This window comes from Microtus ochrogaster, chromosome 2 (genome assembly GCF_000317375.1).
Source record: "Microtus ochrogaster isolate Prairie Vole_2 chromosome 2, MicOch1.0, whole genome shotgun sequence".
In the NCBI taxonomy this organism is placed as follows: Eukaryota; Metazoa; Chordata; class Mammalia; order Rodentia; family Cricetidae; genus Microtus; species Microtus ochrogaster.
The window spans coordinates 95506966-95513125 of record NC_022010.1 but is presented as its reverse complement, the minus strand read 5'-3'; the positions used below and the strand labels follow the sequence as shown (position 1 = coordinate 95513125).

Here is a 6160-nt window from a genome sequence, read left to right as displayed (position 1 = left end):
AACAGGGTAGAAGGTAAGAACAAACATTGGCGGTTAACAGGGTAGAAGGTAAGAACAAACATTGGCGGTTGTCCTCCTCCTCTACAAGTGTACTGTGTGTAATACACACACACACACACACACACACGCGCGCGCGCGCGCGCCTCCTACTCACAAAATGTTATTTTATGAAAAAAAAAATGAGAATTTATAAAACCAGGAGAGTGTTTCAGTGGAATGCTGTAGAATCAGTTCCAATAACTATGACAGGGCTTGTCAATAAGAGTAAACAACAGTGATATAACACAGCACCTTCCTGTACTGATGTTTCATTTGTATTTTAATAAATGAAGCTTGCCTGAAGCTCAGAGAGCAAAACAGCTGCACTGCTCAGTCTTACAGAGCAGGCAGTGGTGACACATACCTTTAATCCCAGTAGCCACACTAGAAACTGGGAAGTAGTGGTGCATGCCTTTAATCCCAGCTCTAGAGAAGAATATAAAATGGGAGGAGACAGCTCTCAGGCTCGTCTCATTTTGAGATTCCTGGAGGCAGGATCACCATTTAAAGAAAGCTTTAATAACTATGCATTTGATAAAATAATTTATTCAGAAGATAAATTTAATTAAGATCATACCAAAACAAAAGATGTCTAAATGAAGAAAATTCATATAGCCCAAAACATTTCTCTGGAAAGCCAAAGTTCTTACAAGCAAGAAGCATGGCTTATTAATGAAGATGGAGGTTATTCTCAAATAATCAATTATTATAAACTAATAATTTATAAACTACTAATAACATTAATAGTAAGGACACTGGGTAGTTTTAACTGTCAACTTGGCACAACCTAGAGTTATCTGGGAAGAGAAGCTTAAAGAGGAATTTTTAGCTCAAGCTGGTCTGTGGTATGTAATCTTGACTGTTAATTGATGGAAAACCCAGCCCATTGTGGGCAACACCATTTTCTATGCAAAGATATTATGCAAAAGAAAACTAAAAAGGTAGCTGAATAAGCAAAAAAGAAGGCATAGATTCACACATTAATTCTCGCTCTGCTCTTGGTTTGTGGAAGTGATCCTCATTGCTATTGCCTTGACTTCCCCAAGACAATGATCTGTATCCTGGAACTGTAAATAAATTGCAATTTCAGGACATTTATCACAACAACAGAAAAGCCACTAGAACAATAAGTAATTATAAATAATCCCATTGATATAACAGAATTGTGTTCTCTAAAACCATCTGTTTCATCCTGGCGTTCTCCTGGATGCACTGCCTGTATCCACCATAGTCGTTTTCTTACATGTGCCACATACATTTATAGATTATAGGTGTGAGCAGGCAAGAATTAGAAAATAATATCACAAGGAAAGTGTGTTTTGATTCCCTGTTGACTTATCCATTTTTAAGACAATTTATTAGTTTTTCTTAGAATTTTGTTCACTAAAACAGCTTCAAGGAGTGTCATCATATATGTCAAAACACATCTATATCTGAAAATAGAGAAGTCAGTCACACACAAATTCAATTTAGTTGAATTTAGATTTAAACACATATATAATTAAAGAAAGAAAAACAAGCTTTAAGAATCGAGCTAAGAAAACTGTTGCTTGGCTCGGTTCAAAACAGTGAAAAGCACTAGTCAAAAACATCTGAAGATTTTTTAAAAAGTATTTTTGTCCCAACTGGAGTGTTAATTAGCATAGCTAAACTCTAGAATGGTTTTCGTAAAGTCTACTTTGCTTCTTTTTGCTTTTGTACATTTTTCCCCGAGTACTATGGGCTCATTCAGATGATAGTTTTGTATTGATGGGGAGATGGGATGGCTCACTTTCAGCATGATTTTTCTCTGATCGTAGAGCATGATGATATACGTTAGTTATCGTTCTGTTGCTGAGATAAATCAAAATAACTAAGGGCAATTTAAGGAGTAACGAGTCTATTTGTGCTTACCCTTTTAGACAGACAGTCAGTAATGGTGGGGGAGGGGTGGCAACAGACTGCTGAGGCAGGAAGACAGGGAGAGATCACATCTAAAACTGCAAACCCCAAACAAAGGGAGTGGACAGCACCACCAACTGTGGACCCAATATTCAAATACCTGAGCCTATGGAGAACATTCATCATTCAAATATAAACATGGCGTGTGATTCGGTAACACCAAGGAGACAGAAGCCACTGAGCCCTATCTGTCATTTTCCTTCCTGGTTCACAAATGCACTCCTAATGGGAGGCAGAGTGGGGATTGTCACTCTGCTCTCTTACATATAATAGTTCTGCAATTGTGGTCCACAGGAAAGATGTCTTTGGAGATCCACTTTGAGTCTTCACAGAGACTCTCGAGATAAAAGATAGCAGCCTACAGGATTAACAGAAAAGGTAACATTTTTCTTAACAAAGGGAACCAGAGTTTCGGTCCTGGCTATGTTCCCAGAGAAAGTGGCCTCTCTACATCAATTTATTGCTCCGTAACTCTGTATAATACCCGCATAGTGTCATTCCACTAAGCAATTTAGACAGCATACACACCCCTATGATATAGGGATGAATTTGCTTATGATGCTGCTTTAGTCAGCGAGAAAACAAAGGACATTCTGACAGGCAAAGTGTAATCAACCTTTATTCTACCCCACTGACAGACAATAAAAATCTTGAGATTATAAAGAGTGTTTTATCAACTGAAGTGTTAATTAATACATCAAAAGTTTGCCTTCTTGAGAAACTAGAGCAGGAGAATTACTGTATTATTTATTTATTTTCTTATTTATGCATGAGAGACACATTCTTTATGCCAGTTGCCAGGGTGAGTCCTTATCTGATACTTCTGCGACATGGGGTGACCAAAGGCCTTTTCCAGTGTGTTTGCTTGCTCTGTTTGTAACCTCTTTCCTCTGTTTCTCCTGGTCTCTATCTAAAACCGGCACTCACTGAGGTTCAAATGATGGCGCCCACACTGCCAAACCTTCAGTGGACCTTCTGGGATTTCTCTCCTAACTACTGAATTTTAAGACTGCTTGTGCTGGTCTTTTTTGCCACCTCCTCAAATCCATTCGCAAATTTCACTCACCGACAGGGCATTCTGCCTGCTATGTTGCTCCATGGCACTGTAAAGGAGCAATGCTTCCTCCAGCACTAGTTTCCTAGGTGACAGCATTGCTTCCACGAGGGGGCGCCCTCAGCAGAGTTCCCATAGACTATTCCCCCAATCCCTGACTTACCTATTACAACTGTTTCCAAATTTAGAGAGTAACGAGAAACCTGTGCGTCTTGGCCATTTGTTCTCCAAAGACCAGTTTTCTTCCCAGCCTCACAACTGGGAACACAGTATGCCAGCTGTCCTTGTCTCTGTGGTGATGGGGCATCTCATTGGTTTGTCTTGTCAATTACCACCACGTCCTAATACTTCACTGTTTGCACAAGGAATACAGAACCCAAATAAGCTGTCACATTTGCAGTAACAGCTTATTACAGGAAAAGAAATAAACATAAAATCAACAAGGGCAATTTTCACACAGGGTAGAGCCCTGACAGGCCTGGGTTTCTAGGTGTTTTATTCTGTTGAAGCTCACTAGAAATTGCTTGACTCACAGCATTGATATGTTACTATACCTGTGAAGTGTTGCCAATCAGGAAACGACCCAAACACACACAGCACTCACATAACTGACCTTGCTCTCCTGCCCATCCGGACCTCAGTTGATGCAGCATAGCATCCGCGAACAAACGGTGACATTTGCCACAATCACATTTTAGCATAAATATTTCATAACCCCAGACTGCAGAAATACAAACACATTCTCTTCTAAAAATTTAGTTCAAGATGTTTTCCCCCAAACCAGTCATGGGCCAGTACTTTTTTTTGGAATGTGCAGAACTTTATCACCTCAAATCCCCTGAGTTAACCCCTTACAGAAAATTATTCTAATAACCAAAACATTATATATTTTCTAGGGAATATATATAATGCCAGAGGTGGGAAAGAAGGTGAAATAGTGTCTCCTGCACATTACTGGAGCTATTATGGAACTCATGAATTCACAGTAATTGTAACTAGCCAAGCAATGCTTGTCCAAAATCAAGCCAGTTGGTCTTCCAACATGAATAGGTTTATGAGGCTCTGCCTTATTTGAGAGTATGTTGACAGTTTATGGCTACTCAGGGGAGGAAGTCATCAGTTTTCTCCAGGCATTTGGCTCATCATAGGTTGCCAGTGGTTCAATGTATGACCCTACACCCATGATCATATGAACAACATTAACTGGACTCAATGAATTGTAAAAAAAGGAACAAAAGTTTATGAAATTTGGACAGAGAGACGGAAGGTCTGAACAAATCTGAAGAGGTTAGTGTGGGGTAGGTGTGACCAAAATACACTGTATATATGTATGAAATTCTCAAAGAATAGATAAACTAATTTTTAAGTATTTCATAATTGGAAGACTATATCATTCATAAACAAGATGCTTATGATGCTGGCATGTAGTATATGGCCTTGGATTTTAGCCTTTATCAAACTACTATTGTGTTCATTAAATAACTGGACAAGGTGGGACCAGAGTTCGTACCACCAACTTTAAGGATCCAAACGCTGGCTTTCTAGACACCATTTAATCTCTTAATTTTATTTCCATGAAGAAGTAAAGGGATGATAAAAGTTCCTTGTTTCCCAAGGATTCTGAACAAGGCCAGATGTATAATCAGCGCTCAATAAATGTCCACTGTTAGTACTGATTCCACTTTACGAAGTAACCTGCCTATACTCACTTTCTCCCAATTGAACCAAATAAAGATAGCAGAATGGTGAAGAACATGGGTGCCAACTTGAAGCAAGCAGGGAGCTAAACTCTATCCCTGTAAGTGATTAGCAGAGTAGATGTGTACCAGCTAATTTCCACAAGACTCAGTTTTATCATCAACAAAATAAATTATATAAATCATGAATCAATCAAAAAATTAAGTTTAGCAGTTTCCAGTGCCCCTACCATCAACCTCACGTCTCTGTGTCAAGTATATAAGCAAAACGATTTATGTTAAATCTTAGTATTATATAGTCATTACAAAAATGGACTATGTTTTAATACATGAATCAATAATAATTTATTCTGTAAATGTTTAGTAAACTGTTTCTATATTATGAACTGTGCTTAGGTACTAAATGCTGAATTTGAACAGTTTCTGCTTTTAAAAAAATCACATTGTTAGCTGGGCGGTCATGTTACACATCTTTAATCCCAGCACTCGGGAGTCAGAGGCAGGCGGATATACAAAAACTGACTCCAGGAAGACTCCAAAGATACAATGAGAAACCCTTTCTCAAAGAAACAAAAACAAATCCACATTGTTTCTAATCAAGTGATGAGTATTCAAAACAATTTGACATTTCAATGACGGAGACTGAACGGAATAAAAAGCACCCATAATAAAGGTATCTCTTGCTTCAAAACTGTTGAGATGCAAGGTATAGTGTCCATTACTTATGCTCTCTTTCCACCTGCATGAAAACATAATTAACAGCAAATATTGGATGAATCAATTTCAGAACTTGGATGAACTAATTTCAGAAAACCACATACAAAATTTTTCTAGAACCTGGATTCTAGGCTTAACTCTGTTAAGTTTCTAGCTATATACATATGTGCTTCCATAATCAATATTTTGCCTGAGGTCAGTTTTACATATAATAAGTAGCTTTATCTATATGTTCTGCTTACTTTGGAGAATTACTGAGAATTTCAAATGAGCTAATATATTTGAAGTTGCAAAGAAAGCCCTCTAGTAAAATATGAGGGTATTATGAGATTTTTATCCCCAAAACCACAGGGCGGTATATTTGACAAAATGCTATGAGTATTATATAAAATTTAGCAAGTGAGAAGAATTTTATGAGGAAAAGAAGGAAAAGATAACTATTCCAAAAGAGAATTAACTACTTCCAGTCTTTTTCATGGTAACTCATGAAAGTAAATGTAAATTATTCTGATCACAGATCTGTCCCTCACAGGGCTTCCCTGAGCTAGCCATCGAATTTCATACCGTGGACTTTAACTTCCCTTCTCAAGTCTGATAAACACAAGTAACCTTAATAATAATACAATCACTTATTAACTCTATTTGCTAGCAAGAATTTGTTTTCTCTGAAATACAAAACAAAGAAGAAGAGAGGAAAGAGGGAAGGAAGGAA

General features: G+C 37.8%; 1 protein-coding gene across 8 annotated transcripts in view; it reads left to right on the top strand.

Moving 5' to 3' along the window:
* The window catches only part of Grik1 (glutamate ionotropic receptor kainate type subunit 1), a 379400-nt gene that overhangs the window by 283317 nt on the left and 89923 nt on the right, over positions 1 to 6160 (top strand). The gene's annotated exons all lie outside the window — the stretch shown is intronic.